Here is a 15,508-nt window from a genome sequence, read left to right as displayed (position 1 = left end):
AGGAAGATCTGAGACAAAGAAATCTGACTTTTACCAGAGCTGACCAGAGGAAAGCACAAACACAGTCCCCCACTACCACAAATAATGCAGTTGAGTTTCCCACATTTGGGGAAATCACAGGGGTCAGCATACCCAGAATGCAATGAATGAACCTAACCCTGGGAGAACAATCTTCATGACCATGGTATATCCTATGCAAAATAAGTATGATTTGGGATAGGGCTGGGGAGGGCCGCTGCTCAGGCACATCTCTGTCAAGTAAAGGAGATTCAACTGAGGCAGCACAAGGGAACTCTCATCTGGGGACAACAACTGCAGGGAGAACACATATTTTCAGATGAACATGGGAGGGCAGAAGGCTGCCTAAAACTGAAGCACCCCCAAACAACAAACCAAATGCAACTACTAGTGCAAGCATTCCTGGGGGAAGGCCTGCAGCAGATGGATTTGCATATGGTGATGTCATCCAAGCAGTGGGTCAAAGTTGGCTTCAACCCTCGTCTGCATATGAAAAGAAAAAAGGGGTGTGCAGGGCATGGCGCCCTTTTGCGGCGCTTGGATGACCCCTAGTTCGCATTAAACACCTCTACCCTCCTTCGGTGTGGGGCTCATGTTGGCTATGCCCCAGCCCCTGAAGCATTTAAGCTGATTTCTTGCAGCAGCTGGGCACTGTAACAGCTCCAGAGCTGCTCTGTAAAGCAAGTAAAAGGGTGTGGGCCCTGCAGCACTACCTGTAGTTTGCATTGTGCGTTGGAAGGCACAAAGTAAGCAGACGGGAGAAGTCAGGATAGTGCACAAGGGTATAGAAGGGAGGGGCTCAAGAAAAAAGAAGTGGAAACAGACAGCAAACTAGGCTGGAGAGAGACCTGAGACAAAGAGATCTGAATTATATGAGAGCCGACCAGGGGAAACACAAATTATGCAGTCAAGTTTCCCACATTTGGGGAAATCGCAGGGGCAGCACACCCAGAGTGCAATGGGTGAGCCTTGCCCTGGGAGAAGCATCTTCATGATCATAGTATCTCACCTGGCAGGTAAGTAGGAGTTGGGCTAGAGCTGGGGAGGGTCGCTGCTCGGGCACCCCCCTGTCAAGTGAAGGAGATCCAACTGAGGCAGCACAAGGGAACTCTCGAAAGAAGAACAAGGCTAGAGGAAGATCTGAGACAAAGAAATCTGACTTTTACCAGAGCTGACCAGAGGAAAGCACAAACACAGTCCCCCACTACCACAAATAATGCAGTTGAGTTTCCCACATTTGGGGAAATCACAGGGGTCAGCATACCCAGAATGCAATGAATGAACCTAACCCTGGGAGAACAATCTTCATGACCATGGTATCTCCTATGCAAAATAAGTATGATTTGGGATAGGGCTGGGGAGGGCCGCTGCTCAGGCACATCTCTGTCAAGTAAAGGAGATTCAACTGAGGCAGCACAAGGGAACTCTCATCTGGGGACAACAACTGCAGGGAGAACACATATTTTCAGATGAACATGGGAGGGCAGAAGGCTGCCTAATACTGAAGCACCCCCAAATAACAAACCAAATGCAACAACTAGTGCAAGCATTCCTGGGGGAAGGCCTGCAGCAGATGGATTTGAATATGGTGATGTCATCCAAGCAGTGGGTCAAAGTTGGCTTCAACCCTCGTCTGCATATGAAAAGAATAAAGGGGTGTGCAGGGCATGGCGGCCTTTTGCGGCGCTTGGATGACCCCTAGTTCGCATTAAACACCTCCACCCTCCTTCGGTGTGGGGCTCATGTTGGCTATGCCCCAGCCCCTGAAGCATTCAAGCTGATTTCTTGCAGCAGCTGGGCACTGTAACAGCTCCAGAGCTGCTCTGTAAAGCAAGTAAAAGGGTGTGGGCCCTGCAGCACTACCTGTAGTTTGCATTGTGCGTTGGAAGGCACAAAGTAAGCAGACGGGAGAAGTCAGGATAGTGCACAAGGGTATAGAAGGGAGGGGCTCAAGAAAAAAGAAGTGGAAACAGACAGCAAACTAGGCTGGAGAGAGACCTGAGACAAAGAGATCTGAATTATATGAGAGCCGACCAGGGGAAACACAAATTATGCAGTCAAGTTTCCCACATTTGGGGAAATCGCAGGGGCAGCACACCCAGAGTGCAATGGGTGAGCCTTGCCCTGGGAGAAGCATCTTCATGATCATAGTATCTCACCTGGCAGGTAAGTAGGAGTTGGGCTAGAGCTGGGGAGGGTCGCTGCTCGGGCACCCCCCTGTCAAGTGAAGGAGATCCAACTGAGGCAGCACAAGGGAACTCTCGAAAGAAGAACAAGGCTAGAGGAAGATCTGAGACAAAGAAATCTGACTTTTACCAGAGCTGACCAGAGGAAAGCACAAACACAGTCCCCCACTACCACAAATAATGCAGTTGAGTTTCCCACATTTGGGGAAATCACAGGGGTCAGCATACCCAGAATGCAATGAATGAACCTAACCCTGGGAGAACAATCTTCATGACCATGGTATCTCCTATGCAAAATAAGTATGATTTGGGATAGGGCTGGGGAGGGCCGCTGCTCAGGCACATCTCTGTCAAGTAAAGGAGATTCAACTGAGGCAGCACAAGGGAACTCTCATCTGGGGACAACAACTGCAGGGAGAACACATATTTTCAGATGAACATGGGAGGGCAGAAGGCTGCCTAATACTGAAGCACCCCCAAACAACAAACCAAATGCAACAACTAGTTCAAGCATTCCTGGGGGAAGGCCTGCCGCAGATGGATTTGCATATGGTGATGTCATCCATGCAGTGGGTCAAAGTTGGTTCAAACACCTTTGCAAAGTTCTATAAGTTTGATACCCTGGCTGAGGAGGACCTCCTGTTTGCTCAATCAGTGCTGCAGAGTCATCCGCACTCTCCTGCCCGTTTGGGAGCTTTGGTATAATCCCCATGGTCCTTACGGAGTCCCCAGCATCCTCTAGGACGTAAGAGAAAATAAGATTTTAAACCTACCGGTAAATCTTTTTCTCGTAGTCCGTAGAGGATGCTGGGTGCCCGTCCCAAGTGCGGTCTACTTCTGCAAGACTTGTATATAGTTATTGCTTACATAAGGGTTATATGTTAGTTTTCATCGGTCTTGGACTGATGCTATGTTGTTTTCATACTGTTAACTGGGTAGTATATCACAAGTTATACGGTGTGATTGGTGTGGCTGGTATGAATCTTGACCTTGGATTAACAAAAATCCTTTCCTCGTACTGTCCGTCTCCTCTGGGCACAGTTTCTCTAACTGAGGTATGGAGGAGGGGCATAGAGGGAGGAGCCAGTGCACACCCAGATCAAAAGTCTTTTTTAAAGTGCCCATGTCTGCTGCGGAGCCCGTCTATCCCCCATGGTCCTTACGGAGTCCCCATCATCCTCTACGGACTACGAGAAAAAAAAATTACCGGTAGGTTTAAAATGTTATTTTTTTCTCTGCAACCCACTGCTAAATTGTGCTTCCTAGCTGTTTTTTATAAAATCACTTAATTAAATCTAACTCTGATTACGTCAGAGAAGGCCAGGTACCCTACACCATAAGAGGGGGTATGAAATTTTGACTTGTCTTCTTAAAGATCACCAAAATCTGTTGACAAGGTCAATTACATCCCTGGGTGGGATAGAACCACCAACCTTTTGGTTAATAGCCCATGTAAGTGCAAGAAATCCTGAAGCACTCACTCATCATGGGAAAGTACCAATGTGTTTCTTACAAAAATTCTCCAGATTATTGACTTTTTAAAGTTTTTCTAGGAAACGTTCTAGATGAATGCTTATTAGCCTTTGTCAGTATTGACTTTTGCAAGGTGTCTCTGTGGCGCAATCGGTTAGCATGTTTGGCTATTAACCAAAAGGTTGGTGGTTCAATCCCACCCAGGGATGTAATTGACCTTGTAATCAGATTTTGGTGATCTTTAAGTAGACAAGTCAAAATTTCAAAAACCCCCCTTATGGTGTAGGGTACCTGGCCTTCTCTGATGTAATCAGAGTTAGATTTGATTAAGTGATTTTATAAAAAAACAGCTAGGAAGCACAATTTAGCAGTGGGTTGCAGAGAAAAAAAATTATGCTGGCAGAAAAGTACAATTGAGTGATTAAACAGCTCTTCATTTTCTGATTTTATGTTTATGCTAACAAATTTGCTCTCTGAAAAGTGTCCACAAAGCCAAGTCTCTGATTAACACCTTTGTAGGAATGGTTTTTCACCTATTACTGAATTAAACTTGCTTCATTGGAAAGGCATCAAAGATGCATCCTCATTTCAATGTCTACTGAAATAATACAGGTTGACACCAGGAAACGTCACTGCATCATTGCTGCTTCCTCATGGGGAAGTCTGTTTAATGTGAAAACAAGGTGATATCTAATCAGCACACAGGTAAGGAATTAAGAAAATCTTTCTTTATGGGTGAAGATGTTTCTCACAAATTGTTGTCCCAATGCATCATTGAAATTCAAGATGGAAGATGATTTTCATATATCACTTGTACATTTTGCATTGCTCTTCTGGTGACAATGTAGTTTGTTTTTGTCAATTACCATTTCAGTAATAGGGTAAAGAAAATTAAGTGGATTTTTTAAAGAAAACAATGCTGTCAATATACTATTAAAACAAATTAAAATGATAAAAGTTATTGTACTTTAAGTAAAAATAAAAGAGCCAAAATATCAATCCCAGTTTTTGATTACTTTAATTATAAAAAAAAAAATGCACATAGCAGAGGATAGTTTCGATCAATCGACCTCTGGGGTATGGGCCCAGCATGCTTCCATTGCACTACTCTGCTGCTCATGGAAGTGTAAGAGATCCTGAAGACTAAATTGATTAAAGGCCTAAAAGTACTTGACTATAAGGAAAGACTTACTAGGCTGAATATTTATACACTAGAAAAGAGGTGCCTAAGAGGAGATATTATTAATATCTTCAAATATGTAAAGATACATAACAAAGAGTTATCAGAGGAATTATTTATTAAAAGAACACGTGGTCACTCGCTGCGACTGGAGGAAAGTTCAGAACGCAATGGAGGAAAGGATTCTTCACTGTTAGGGCAATCAGGATGTGGAATTCCCTGCCAGGGAAGGTGGTAATGGCGGACTCTGTAATTGGATTTAAAAAAGGAATGGATACATTTCTGAATGAAAAAGCTATCCAAGGTTATAATACTTAAAATATCAACATGGTTAATCCGGGGGTAACATGAGTTATAGTAGCTAACTAGTCATAAAACATTATTCAGCAAGTATGTAGAATCATCACAACTTAAAACAGGTTGAACACGATGGGCAATTTGCCTCTATTCAACCTCAAAAACTATGTTACTATATTACTATGTTATTGTAGTATACAGAACACCACAATGCAATGAGCAGTGATAGTGAGCACTGATGAGGATACTAGAACTGACACTGAGCAGCAAGATGCAGCACTGGACTATTAGTAATGTACTGTAGTATGCTGAGCACCACAATGCAGCACAAGACAATGAGCAGTGATACTGAGCACTGATGAGGATACTACTGAGAACTGACACTGAGCAGGAGAGACACACTACTAGTATTACTGAGCAGCAATAAGTAACCACTGATACTGAGCACTGATATTGAGATTTCCACTGAGAGAACATAGCCACGTCCTCTCCGCTCTCTCTTCAATGCACGAGTAAAAATGGCAGCAACGCGCAGCTCTTTATATGGAATCCGAATCTCGCGAGAATCCGACAGCGGGATGATGACATTTTCCCTTGTTCAGGTTTTCCGAGTCAGGCGGGAACAACCGAGCCTGCCTTGGACCAGTGTAAACCACGTGGAGTTTGTGGGGAATTCGGTTCTCGGAGAACCGAACCCGCTCCTCTCTACCTTATACCCATCAATTTTTTTATTTTCAATCTAAGCCCCTGCAGTTTTCTGTAAGCATCTGCTTCGCTATGATGATCAACAAGTCACAAGGGCAAACACTCAGGGTTTGAGGCGTAGATCTTAGGACCAGCTGCTACAAGCATGGCAGAGGTGTCACTATCACTGGTGACACCCAGAGAGGTGGCGAGGGAGATTGTAATGCAGTGCGCGCAGATAAGCAGCGCAATGGTAAAAAGGAGGCATGGTTTCATAGGTAGGGGCGTGGCCTGGTGGCCTGAATCTACATTTTGTTGCTCCGGGTGTCCCGGGGGTTGGGGGCTGCACCCGGGGACTAGTGTGTGAGCGGTGCTGGCTCCTGCACAGTGACAGGGCATGGCCACCCAGCATGACGCCTCCCTTCTTGACCATGCTGTAATTGCAGTCGCACTGCAGTTCAGCGTGATCATAAAAAATGGTGTAGGCTCCTGCTGGGGCAGACTGTATGTGCGCGCAGGAAGCCGCCACCATTTTTGTGATCACAGCGGCTGAATGTGATGTCATACAGCCGCTGTGACCATGCCTCCTGTGTCTCCTCTGTTGCAGACCCCATTTTGAAGCCTTGCCCCCGCACCGCTCCATCTCTGACTTGGAAATGGAGTGTTGCTGACCCACCTCTCCCCCCCTTCCCCGCCCCGATTGACAGGCAGAGGCGATCACATTCTCTGCGGGGTGCCGCAGAAAATGCAGGCACATGCGTATGCTCTTAGCAATTTTTGCAGTTGGATCGCTTATTGTGATTGCAATCCAACCTGAATCAGGCCCTATTACCTATCACAATGCGCTGCGGGCAGTACAAAATTGGGTTAATATAGGAGAAAAACCCCCAGACCTGTGCTCCTTAACTGTACCTGGTGGCTAGTGGAGCGGCTGCCCAGTAATCAGTATCCACCGCAGTGCGCACACGGCCCACCCCCTACGGCCTCGCTCCCCTTCATCAGCGGCCTCGTGATCCGGAAGGGTGGTGTGTGTGTGACTGACCTTAGGATGAAACCGGAGCCTCCGCTGCAGTGACCCAGCAACCAGGGCACGGGAGTATACAGCGCCGCTGGGAGTGATGAAGCTGCAGTAAAGATGTCTATTAGACCTAGCCTGCTGCAGCCCTTGTAGATTCTCATAAAACAAGTTCTTCTTTTCTTGTCAAAATGAATAGCTAAGAATAGGCTGCCTGAGGCAGGCCCCTGTTAAGTGGCCTGCTACTGAAGGCACCAACTACAAACTGAGCTCCCTGTTCATGGAAGCGGGGTTATAGAGGAGAATGCACTGAGCTTCTTGGGAACAGTCAAAAGCTTTGAGCCGGTTGGTGCCTCAGATCAAGATCCTACTCTACACCCCAATGTGAATCCTTGTGGAGTCCAGTGTACCCCACAGAAGAAATTAATGTGTCACACCCATTGGCAGCAACCTTAGAATAGCTGCTGACGGGCACAATTGAGAAAGGAAGGGGGGGGGGACATTTGAATCCAGCACATAGATGCAATTCAAATATGTAATTTGTACCTTCCTATTTTAAAATATAATGGATGAACCTCACCCTGTGAGAACAATCTTCATGATCAAGAGATCTCATATGCAAAATAAGGATGAGTTGGGATAGGGCTGGGGAGGGTGGCTGCTCGGGCAGCCCCTCCCCCGTCAAGTTAAGGAGATTCAACTGAGGAAGCACAAGGGAACTCTCGTCTGGGGACAACAACTGCAGGGAGACCACATCTTTTCAGATGAACATGGGAGGGCGGAAGGCTGCCTAATACTGAAGCACCATATGCAACAACTAGTACAAGCATTCCTGGGGGAAGGTCTGCAGCAGACGGATTTGCATACGGTGATGTTATCCAAGCAGTGGGCCAAAGTTGACTGGAACCCTCATCTGCATATGAAAAGAGAAAAGGGGCATGCAGGGCATGGCGGCCTTTTGCAGTGCTTGGATGACCCCTAGTTCACATTAAACACCCCCACCCTCCTTTGGTGTGGGGCTCATGTTGGCCATGCCCCATCCCCTGAAGCATTCAAGCTGATTTCTTGCAGCAGCTGGGCACTGTAACAGCTCCAGAGCTGTTCTGTAAGGCAAGTAAAAGGGTGTGGGCCCTGCAGCACCACCTGTAGTTCGCATTGTGCGTTGGAAGGCACAAAGTAAGCAGACGGGAGGAGAAGTCAGGATAGTGCGCAAGGGCATTCTTTTCTCTTAGTCCGTAGAGGATGCTGGGGTCACATTAAGAACCATGGGGTATAGACGGGATCCGCAAGAGACATGGGCACTTTAAGACTTTCAAAGGGTGTGAACTGGCTCCTCCCTCTATGCCCCTCCTCCAGACTCCAGTTATAGGAACTGTGCCCAGGGAGACGGACATTTCGAGGAAAGGATTTATTGTTAAACTAAGGTGAGCATCTTACCAGCTCACACCTTAAGCATGCCGCAGAAAGTGGCATTCAACAGAACACAAGCCAACGGCATGAACAATTGCAGCAAAAAGCTGACCAGAACCATAACACAACATGTGTATAACCACAAGTAATAACTGCAGACACAGTATGGACTGGGACGGGTGCCCAGCATCCTCTACAGACTAAGAGAAAAGGATTTACCGGTAGGTATAAAAATCCTATTTTCTCATACGACCTAGAGGATGCTGGGGTCACATTAAGAACCATGGGGTTATACCAAAGCTCTTGAACGGGTGGGAGAGTGCGTACGACTCTGCAGCACCGAATGACCCAACTTAAGGTTATCATCAGCCAAGGTATCAAACTTGTAAAACTTAGCAAAAGTGTTTACTAAATAGCTGCTCGGCAAAGTTGCAATGCCGAGACTCCCCGACCAGCTGCCAAGGATGAACCCACCTTTCTAGTAGAATGGGTCTTCACCTACTTCAGTAACGGCAATCCTGCCGTGGAACGAGCATGCTGAATCTTACCACAGATCCAGCGCATAATGGTCTACATGGAAGCAGGACACCCAATCCTGATGGGAGCATACAGGACAAACAGAGCCTCTGTTTTCCTAATCTGAACCGTTCTGGTGACATAAATTTTCAAAGTTCTGACCACAGCCAGAGACTTTGACTCAACGAAGGTGTCAGTGGCCAAAGGCACCATGTGGAAAGATGAACCACCTTCGGCAGAAATTGTTGACGTGTCCTCAATTCTGCTCTATCTTCATGAAAGATCAAATAAAGGCTCTTGTGATACTGCATGGTTTGTACTGTTTTCCATGTGCTCCCAGATCTTTCAAGCAAGTAGCATGGTCAAGAAAGTTCTGTTTGAAAAGAAACAAACATTTACTGTCATTGTTATGCAAATAAACTTACATTAAAGCTAACAAGAAAGCACACTCGTTCTGTCTTTAAACTGATAAAAGAAACCCCAATAATATGGGGCATGCAAAAATTGAGATAAAACTCAGTTTTGCTCCTCTCCACGGAAATCTTTAATAAAAGGCGAAATATTTGTTAGTTCTGAAGAGAAACCAGAGCATGACCAAGATTCCACCTGTCGCCTGAGTGCCATGCCAGCAGTTCTCATTCAGATCAAAGTGAGCACCCAATTTGAATGAAAGAAAGCAGATTTCTCACCAGGCTTCCCCTTGCTATAAACATGGTTTGTACTCTTTTCCATGTGCTCCCAGATCTTTCAAGCAATTAGTATGGTCAAGAAAGTTCTGCTTGAAAAGAAACAGACATTTATAGTCATTGTTATGCAAATAAACTTACATTAAAGCTAACAAGAAAGCACACTCGTTCTGTCTTTAAACTGATAAAAGAAACCCCAATAATATGGGGCATGCAAAAATTGAGATAAAACTCAGTTTTGCTCCTCTCCACAGAAATCTTTAATAAAAGGCGAAAGATTTGTTCGTTCTGAAGAGAAACCAGAGCATGACCAAGATTCCACCTGTCGCCTAAATGCTGTGCCAGCAGTCCTCATTCAGATCAAAGTGAGCGCCCAACTTGAAAGAAAGCAGATTTCTCACCTGGCTTCTCCTTGCTATAAGCATGGTTTGTACTGTATTCCATGTGCTCCCAGATCTTTCAAGCAAGTAGCATGGTCAAGAAAGTTCTGTTTGAAAAGAAACAAACATTTACTGTCATTTCTATGCAAATGAGCTTACATTAAAGCTAACAAGAAAGCACACTCGTTCTGTCTTTAAACTGATAAAAGAAACCCCAATAATATGGGGCATGCAAAAATTGAGATAAAACTCGGTTTTGCTCCTCTCCACGGAAATCTTTAGTAAAAGGCGAAAGATTTGTTCGTTCTGAAGAGAAACCAGAGCATGACCAAGATTTTCATCTGAAAATATGTGTTCTCCCTGCAGTTGTTGTCCCCAGATGAGAGTTCCCTTGTGCTGCCTCAGTTGAATCTCCTTTACTTGACAGAGATGTGCCTGAGCAGCGGCCCTCCCCAGCCCTATCCCAAATCATACTTATTTTGCATAGGAGATACCATGGTCATGAAGATTGTTCTCCCAGGGTGAGGTTCATTCATTGCATTCTGGGTATGCTGACCCCTGTGATTTTCCCAAATGTGGGAAACTCGCTTTTATACCCTTGTGCACTATCCTGACTTCTCCTCCTGTCTGCTTACTTTGTGCCTTCCAATGCACAATGCAAACTACAGGTAGTGCTGCAGGGCCCACACCCTTTTACTTGCCTTACAGAGCAGCTCTGGAGCTGTTACAGTGCCAAGCTTCTGCAAGAAATCAGCTTGAATGCTTCAGGGGATGGGGCATGGCCAACATGAGCCCCACACCGAAGGAGGGTGGGGGTGTTTAATGCGAACTAAGGGTCATCCAAGCGCCGCAAAAGGCCGCCATGCCCTGCACACCCCTTTTCTCTTTTCATATGCAGATGAGGGTTCCAGCCAACTTTGGCCCACTGCTTGGATGACATCACCGTATGCAAATCCGTCTTCTGCAGAACTTCCCCCAGGAATGCTTGTACTAGTTGTTGCATTTGGTTTGTTGTTTGGGGGTGCTTCAGTATTAGGCAGCCTTCTGCCCTCCCATGTTCATCTGAAAAAATGTGTTCTCCCTGCAGTTGTTGTCCCCAGATGAGAGTTCCCTTGTGCTGCCTCAGTTGAATCTCCTTTACTTGACAGAGATGTGCATGAGCAGCGGCCCTCCCCAGCCCTATCCCAAATCATACTTATTTTGCATAGGAGATACCATGGTCATGAAGATTGTTCTCCCAGGGTGAGGTTCATTCATTGCATTTTGGGTATGCTGACCCCTGTGATTTACCCAAATGTGGGAAACTCAACTGCATTATTTGTGGTAGTGGGGGACTGTGTTTGTGCTTTCCTCTGGTCAGCTCTGGTAAAACTCAGATTTCTTTATCTCAGATTTTCCTCTAGCCTTGTTCTTCTTTCGAGAGTTCCCTTGTGCTGCCTCAGTTGGATCTCCTTCACTTTACAGGGAAGTACCCGAGCAGCGACCCTCCCCAGCTCTCGCCCAACTCCTACTTACCTGCCAGGTGAGATACTATGATCATGAAGGTGCTTCTCCCAGGGCAAGGCTCACCCATTGCACTCTGGGTGTGCTGCTCCTGCGATTTCCCCAAATGTGGGAAACTTGACTGCATAATTTGTGTTTCCCCTGGTCGGCTCTCGTATAATTCAGATCTCTTTGTCTCAGGTCTCTCTCCAGCCTAGTTTGCTGTCTGTTTCCACTTCTCTTTTCTTGAGCCGCTCCCTTCTATGCCCTTGCGCACTATCCTGACTTCTCCTCCTTTCTGCTTACTTTGTGCCTTCCAACGCACAATGCGAACTATAGGTAGTGCTGCAGGGCCCACACCCTTTTACTTGCCTTACAGAGCAGCTCTGGAGCTGTTACAGTGCCCAGCTGCTGCAAGAAATCAGCTTGAATGCTTCAGGGGCTGGGGCATAGCCAACATGAGCCCCGCACCGAAGGAGGGTGGAGGTGTTTAATGCAAACTAGGGGTCATCCAAGCGCCGCAAAAGGCCGCCATGCCCTGCATAACCCTTTTCTCTTTTTATATGCAGATGAGGGTTCCAGCCAACTTTGGCCCACTGCTTGGATGACATCACCGTATGCAAATCCGTCTTCTGCAGACCTTCACCCTGGAATGCTTTTACTAGTTGTTGCATTTGGTTTGTTGTTTGGGGATGCTTCAGTATTAGGCAGCCTTCTGCCCTCCCATGTTCATCTGAAAATATGTGTTCTCCCTGCAGTTGTTGTCCCCAGATGAGAGTTCCCTTGTGCTGCCTCAGTTGAATCTCCTTTACTTGACAGAGATGTGCCTGAGCAGCGGCCCTCCCCAGCCCTATCCCAAATCATACTTATTTTGCATAGGAGTTACCATGGTCATGAAGATTGTTCTCCCAGGGTGAGGTTCATTCATTGCATTCTGGGTATGCTGACCCCTGTGATTTCCCCAAATGTGGGAAACTCGACTGCATTATTTGTGGTAGTGGGGGACTGTGTTTGTGCTTTCCTCTGGTCAGCTCTGGTAAAAGTCAGATTTCTTTGTCTCAGATCTTCCTCTAGCCTTGTTCTTCTTTCGAGAGTTTCTTTGTGCTGCCTCAGTTGGATCTCCTTCACTTGACAGGGGGGTGCCCGAGCAGCGACCCTCCCCAGCTCTAGCCCAACTCCTACTTACCTGCCAGGTGAGATACTATGATCAGGAAGTTGCTTCTCCCAGGGCAAGGCTCACCCATTGCACTCTGGGTGTGCTGCTCCTACGATTTCCCCAAATGTGGGACACTTGACTGCATAATTTGTGTTTCCTCTGGTCGGCTCTCGTATAATTCAGATCTCTTTGTCTCAGGTCTTTCTCCAGCCTAGTTTGCTGTCTGTTTCCACTTCTTTTATCTTGAGCCCCTCCCTTCTATACCCTTGTGCACTATCCTGACTTCTCCTCCCGTCTGCTTACTTTGTGCCTTCCAATGCACAATGCAAACTACAGGTAGTGCTGCAGGGCCCACACAATCTTTTACTTGCCTTACAGAGCAGCTCTGGAGCTGTTACAGTGCCCAGCTGCTGCAAGAAATCAGCTTGAATGCTTCAGGGGATGGGGCATGGCCAACATGAGCCCCACACCAAAGGTGGGTGGGGGTGTTTAATGCGAACTAGGGGTCATCCAAGCACCGCAAAAGGCCGCCATGCCCTGCACGCCCCTTTTCTCTTTTCATATGCAGATGAGGGTTGAAGCCAACTTTGACCCACTGCTTGGATGACATCACCATATGCAAATCCATCTGCGGCAGGCCTTCCCCCAGGAATGCTTGCACTAGTTGTTGCATTTGGTTTGTTGTTTGGGGGTGCTTCAGTTTTAGGCAGCCTTCTGCCCTCCCATGTTCATCTGAAAATATGTGTTCTCCCTGCAGTTGTTGTCCCCAGATGAGAGTTCCCTTGTGCTGCCTCAGTTGAATCTCCTTTACTTGACAGAGATGTGCCTGAGCAGCGGCCCTCCCAGCCCTATCCCAAATCATACTTATTTTGCATAGGAGACACCATGGTCATGAAGATTGTTCACCCAGGGTGAGGTTCATTCATTGCATTCTGGGTATGCTGACCCCTGTGATTTCCCCAAATGTGGGAAACTCGCCTGCATTTTTTGTGGTAGTGGGGGACTGTGTTTGTGTTTTCCTCTGGTCAGCTCTGGTAAAAGTCAGATTTCTTTGTCTCATATATTCCTCTAGCCTTGTTCTTCTTTCGAGAGTTCCCTTGTGCTGCCTCAGTTGGATCTCCTTCACTTGACAGGGGGGTGCCCGAGCAGTGACCCTCCCCAGCTCTAGCCCAACTCCTACTTACCTGCCAGGTGAGATACTATGATCATGAAGGTGCTTCTCCCAGGGCAAGGCTCACCCATTGCACTCTGGGTGTGCTGCTCCTGCGATTTCCCCAAATGTGGGAAACTTGATTGCATAATTTGTGTTTCCCCTGGTCGGCTCTCGTATAATTCAGATCTCTTTGTCTCAGGTCTCTCTCCAGCCTAGTTTGCTGTCTGTTTCCACTTCTCTTTTCTGGAGCCACTGCCTTCTATGCCCTTGCGCACTATCCTGACTTCTCCCGTCTGCTTACTTTGTGCCTTCCAACACACAATGCGAACTACAGGTAGTGCTGCAGGGCCCACACCCTTTTAGTTGCCTTACAGAGCAGCTCTGGAGCTGTTACAGTGCCCAGCTGCTGCAAGAAATCAGCTTGAATGCTTCAGGGGCTGGGGCATAGCCAACATGAGCCCAACACCAAAGGAGGGTGGGGGTGTTTAATGCGAACTAGGGGTCATCCAAGCACCGCAAAAGGCCGCCATGCCCTGCATGCCCCTTTTCTCTTTTCATATGCAAATGAGGGTTCCAGCCAACTTTGGCCCACTGCTTGGATGACATCACCGTATGCAAATCCGTCTGCTGCAGACCTTCCCCCAGGAATGCTTGTACTAGTTGTTGCATATGGTTTGATATTTGATGGTGCTTCAGTATTAGGCAGCCTTCTGCCCTCCCATGTTCATCTGAAAAGATGTGGTCTCCCTGCAGTTGTTGTCCCCAGACGAGAGTTCCCTTGTGCTTCCTCAGTTGAATCTCCTTAACTTGACGGGGGAGGGGCCGAGCAGCCACCCTCCCCAGCCCTATCCCAACTCATACTTATTTTGCATATGAGATCTCTTGATCATGAAGATTGTTCTCACAGGGTGAAGTTCATCCATTATATTTTAAAATAGGAAGGTACAAATTACATATTTGAATTGCATCTATGTGCTGGATTCAAATGTCCCCCCCCCCTTCCTTTCTCAATTGTGCCCATCAGCAGCTATTCTAAGGTTGCTGCCAATGGGTGTGACACATTAATTTCTTCTGTGGGGTACACAGGACTCCACAAGGATTCACATTGGGGTGTAGAGTAGGATCTTGATCTGAGGCACCAACCGGCTCAAAGCTTTTGACTGTTCCCAAGATGCTCAGTGCATCCTCCTCTATAACTCCGCTTCCATGAACAGGGAGCTCAGTTTGTAGTTGGTGCCTTCAGTAGCAGGCCACTTAACAGGGGCCTGCCTCAGGCAGCCTATTCTTAGCTATTCATTTTGACAAGAAAAGAAGAACTTGTTTTATGAGAATCTACAAGGGCTGCAGCAGGCTAGGTCTAATAGACATCTTTACTGCAGCTTCATCACTCCCAGCGGCGCTGTATACTCCCGTGCCCTGGTTGCTGGGTCACTGCAGCGGAGGCTCCGGTTTCTTCCTAAGGTCAGTCACACACACACCGCCCTTCCGGATCACGAGGCCGCTGATGAAGGGGAGCGTGGCCGTAGGGGGTGGACCGTGTGCGCACTGGCGTGGACACTGATTACTGGGCAGCCGCTCCACTAGCCACCAGGTACAGTTAAGGAGCACAGGTCTGGGGGTTTTTCTCCTATATTAAACCAATTTTGTACTGCCCGCAGCGCATTGTGATAGGTAATAGGGCCTGATTCAGGTTGGATTGCAATCACAATAAGTGATCCAACTGCAAAAATTGCTAAGAGCATACGCATGTGCCTGCATTTTCTGCGGCACCCCGCAGAGAATGCGATCGCCTCTGCCTGTCAATCGGGGCAGGGGGGGAGAGGGGGGTCAGCAATACTCCATTTCCAAGTCAGGGATGGAGCGGTGCGGGGG

The 15,508-nt window shown here is 47.2% G+C and overlaps 12 non-coding genes and 3 pseudogenes across 12 annotated transcripts; 7 read left to right on the top strand and 8 right to left on the bottom strand.

Annotated features, from left to right (window-relative positions):
* Nucleotides 1–44: 44 nt before the first annotated feature.
* Nucleotides 45–208, bottom strand: LOC134994513 (U1 spliceosomal RNA). The gene has a single exon (XR_010197517.1). It is a non-coding gene; the product is annotated as a U1 spliceosomal RNA (small nuclear RNA).
* Nucleotides 209–900: 692 nt separating this feature from the next.
* On the bottom strand, nucleotides 901–1,042 carry LOC134994535 (U1 spliceosomal RNA; annotated as a pseudogene).
* Nucleotides 1,043–1,194: 152 nt separating this feature from the next.
* On the bottom strand, nucleotides 1,195–1,358 carry LOC134994493 (U1 spliceosomal RNA). The gene has a single exon (XR_010197498.1). It is a non-coding gene; the product is annotated as a U1 spliceosomal RNA (small nuclear RNA).
* Nucleotides 1,359–2,050: 692 nt separating this feature from the next.
* Nucleotides 2,051–2,192, bottom strand: LOC134994534 (U1 spliceosomal RNA; annotated as a pseudogene).
* A 152-nt stretch (nucleotides 2,193–2,344) lies between these two features.
* LOC134994482 (U1 spliceosomal RNA) lies at nucleotides 2,345–2,508 on the bottom strand. Its single transcript, XR_010197489.1, has one exon. It is a non-coding gene; the product is annotated as a U1 spliceosomal RNA (small nuclear RNA).
* Nucleotides 2,509–9,255: 6,747 nt separating this feature from the next.
* Nucleotides 9,256–9,371, bottom strand: LOC134994496 (U5 spliceosomal RNA). Its single transcript, XR_010197500.1, has one exon. It is a non-coding gene; the product is annotated as a U5 spliceosomal RNA (small nuclear RNA).
* A 286-nt stretch (nucleotides 9,372–9,657) lies between these two features.
* Nucleotides 9,658–9,773, bottom strand: LOC134994495 (U5 spliceosomal RNA). The gene has a single exon (XR_010197499.1). It is a non-coding gene; the product is annotated as a U5 spliceosomal RNA (small nuclear RNA).
* A 282-nt stretch (nucleotides 9,774–10,055) lies between these two features.
* On the bottom strand, nucleotides 10,056–10,171 carry LOC134994489 (U5 spliceosomal RNA). Its single transcript, XR_010197494.1, has one exon. It is a non-coding gene; the product is annotated as a U5 spliceosomal RNA (small nuclear RNA).
* A 144-nt stretch (nucleotides 10,172–10,315) lies between these two features.
* Nucleotides 10,316–10,443, top strand: LOC134994484 (U1 spliceosomal RNA; annotated as a pseudogene).
* Nucleotides 10,444–11,036: 593 nt separating this feature from the next.
* LOC134994505 (U1 spliceosomal RNA) lies at nucleotides 11,037–11,200 on the top strand. Its single transcript, XR_010197509.1, has one exon. It is a non-coding gene; the product is annotated as a U1 spliceosomal RNA (small nuclear RNA).
* Nucleotides 11,201–11,352: 152 nt separating this feature from the next.
* Nucleotides 11,353–11,515, top strand: LOC134994530 (U1 spliceosomal RNA). Its single transcript, XR_010197533.1, has one exon. It is a non-coding gene; the product is annotated as a U1 spliceosomal RNA (small nuclear RNA).
* A 674-nt stretch (nucleotides 11,516–12,189) lies between these two features.
* On the top strand, nucleotides 12,190–12,353 carry LOC134994503 (U1 spliceosomal RNA). Its single transcript, XR_010197507.1, has one exon. It is a non-coding gene; the product is annotated as a U1 spliceosomal RNA (small nuclear RNA).
* A 152-nt stretch (nucleotides 12,354–12,505) lies between these two features.
* LOC134994470 (U1 spliceosomal RNA) lies at nucleotides 12,506–12,668 on the top strand. Its single transcript, XR_010197481.1, has one exon. It is a non-coding gene; the product is annotated as a U1 spliceosomal RNA (small nuclear RNA).
* A 675-nt stretch (nucleotides 12,669–13,343) lies between these two features.
* Nucleotides 13,344–13,507, top strand: LOC134994523 (U1 spliceosomal RNA). Its single transcript, XR_010197526.1, has one exon. It is a non-coding gene; the product is annotated as a U1 spliceosomal RNA (small nuclear RNA).
* Nucleotides 13,508–13,659: 152 nt separating this feature from the next.
* On the top strand, nucleotides 13,660–13,822 carry LOC134994542 (U1 spliceosomal RNA). Its single transcript, XR_010197541.1, has one exon. It is a non-coding gene; the product is annotated as a U1 spliceosomal RNA (small nuclear RNA).
* The last annotated feature ends 1,686 nt before the right edge of the window (nucleotides 13,823–15,508 follow it).

The sequence above is a fragment of the Pseudophryne corroboree genome, unplaced genomic scaffold (genome assembly GCF_028390025.1).
Source record: "Pseudophryne corroboree isolate aPseCor3 unplaced genomic scaffold, aPseCor3.hap2 scaffold_1317, whole genome shotgun sequence".
Taxonomy (NCBI): domain Eukaryota; kingdom Metazoa; phylum Chordata; class Amphibia; order Anura; family Myobatrachidae; genus Pseudophryne; species Pseudophryne corroboree.
Note: the sequence above shows the minus strand (reverse complement) of the source record. Positions and strands in the feature narration are given on the sequence as shown.